Source organism: Seriola lalandi, unplaced genomic scaffold (assembly GCF_002814215.2).
Source record: "Seriola lalandi dorsalis isolate HSWRI2012SDOR001 ecotype SW California unplaced genomic scaffold, Sedor1 jcf7180002054682, whole genome shotgun sequence".
Classification (NCBI taxonomy): domain Eukaryota; kingdom Metazoa; phylum Chordata; class Actinopteri; order Carangiformes; family Carangidae; genus Seriola; species Seriola lalandi.
In genome coordinates this window covers 2,565,849-2,568,443 of record NW_019525235.1, presented here as the reverse complement: position 1 = coordinate 2,568,443, position 2,595 = coordinate 2,565,849, and positions in this window count along the sequence as shown.

Sequence of the window (2,595 nt, the reverse complement as noted above, 5' to 3'; positions counted from 1 at the left end):
AGAGCGCAGATAACAATGGAGATGGAGTAATAAATAAATCTCCTCGCTGAGAAGTAGCCGGAGGACTGACAGCAGCAGATTAGAGCCTGTGCCTTTTAAACAAATTGGGTGCTCAAAGAGGCATATTGGCTGTGTGCTCGAGCATGTTTTATAGTTCGGCTCTGTAACCACTGAGACACACAAGTCTGTCAGTTCCCACATGACATCATGGTGCAGCTCAAACAAGCTCACACTGCATTTTTCTTTTCTTTTTTTTTTTGTAATTACCCTTTTGACCCACAGTAACTGCTATCACACACTATAGACCTTTTAGTATTGCACTAAACATCAAAAGCTGAATCCAGAGCTCAGAGCAAACATCTACAGGAAATTATGAGAGGAATAAAATGGAAAATAAGGGGATTCTTGCTATTGTTTTCTCCATCTCATTTATATCAATGAGGGTAGACTAAATAACAAAAACACCTCTCTGTATAATGCAGTTCAACAGCACAAGAAACTACAGCCTCCAACTGACCAAGTTTAGCTTTAGGTGTAACTAATAAACTGCCAATTGAGTGTATATCATCTATATTATTGAGTGTTTTAGACATTTCGTAAAACAATAACATCCTAAATTGTACGATTTATCGCACAGCTGAATAATTTTCTCAAAGACTTGAATTTCACATGTGACTCGGTGCTCCTCTTTCAGTGTAACCAGTAATATATCTGATAGTAAAATGAATCTGAGCAATAACACAGTACTCCAGACTCTATATCTTAAGATACCACAGAGCCAATATGGGACAGCAGTTCATCTTCTACTATCTACTTCCTGCCATTGACTGCTCTCTGATTTACTGTAGTTGAGTCTCTTTGGCTTTTGCAGCGGCAGCAACTGACATTACACAGTCAGACCACATGTTAAAGGAACATGCTGAAGTTTGAGCCTTTTTACAAATCACATATAGAACTTTACATTGCATCAACTTGCAGGGACTTGATCGTATTGGTAATGCGTGAGTTATAGATGAGCACTAATGCAGTACAATGGTGAACAACTAATAAACTCAGTATGTTCAGTATAAAAATGTCTTTTGTTTTCTGCTGCATTTATATTTTACAATCTGTGTCAGTCACATTGAGTTCAGTTGTAATCATGGGATGTGTAGCAAACAGTGGTGGAAGAAACATTCAATCCCTTTATGTAAGAAAACTCACCCATACCACGGTGTAAAAACACTCTATTAAAAAATTCAAAAATGTACTTAAGTAAAAGTAAAAATAAAAAATAAAAAGTAAATACTGTGTAAGAAGTATCAAGAGTAAAACTAATTAATGCTGACCCCTTTGAGTGCAGTATATCTAGTTCTGTTCTATATACAGTGCATATGATTATATAGAATATCATTAGACTATTATAGTGTCTGCATGTGTAAGAAGCATTTTACTCTTCTTGTTGGTTGAGGTGGAGCACATTTTCGACTGTTTTATATCAGACCACAAACGATTTTTGATCATATGCTTTTAATTATGGATTAATCTGAATATTTTCTTTATCAATCCATTTTTGATTTACTTAAGAACATATGGCTAAATATGACATAGTCCTTTTTTTCTCAGCCCTACAGTCTAAAGCTCAAAATGGCATTTAAAACCAGGAACAGCAGCAAAATGGTGACATTTGAGAAACTGAAATATTTGATATTTTTACATTAAAAAATTACTTAAACAAATTATCAGTGATCAAAACAGTTGCTGATTAATTATTTTATAACTGACTAATCAACTACAAATTGACTAATCATTTATTACTTTTTGAAGTGCATTTTAAAACTTCTTCATATGTTCTGTGTGTAAAATGGAATTACAGCTGCAATAATAAGTATAACATTTCCATCAGAATTGTAGTGGAGCAGAAATATAAAGAGTTCTGATGAAATGGAAATACTTAAGTAGAGTACACTTACATCACATTTGCACTTAAGATCAGTACTTGAGTAAATGTACTATGTTACTTTCCACCACTGGAGGCAGAATCATTTCAACCCATTTAATCACACTTATGCTGGGTGAAGACCATAAGATGGTGAAATCTTAGAATAAGTGGACCCTGAGTAGTAGTAGTTCTGGTTAACACACACTGTAACCTTTAGCCTTTGGGTTTTGGGCTAAAATATCAACTGCACCAAAACAATGCTCCTCCTCCTCCTTGTGCTCAAGGTAATAAAGCAACTTTTATTGTTTCATGTTTTTATGTAACCACTTAAAAAACTCAAACTATCTAAACTATGTTGCTTGCTTTGCCATTGAGAACACGGTGAATAGTTGAAATGTCAGAAACACAAGGGTTCTGCTACATAAAGTTTGAAATGAAACATGAAGAATGTAAAGTGAAAAGACATTGACTCAGCAGCCTGTTAAATGGCTGATTTCCATTAATGTGAGGATTTTTCTCTTTTTTTCGTCTTGTGTTCCCCAGTATTTGCTTCTATACTTGAAACTCAATTTATGCGGCATCTTGTTGAAACGTCCCTGTCCAAGGTCCTGAAATCTGCTTTCCCAAGCATGCGTCATGTGACTTCACCCAGCACTGCCTAGCTCAGCACCAAG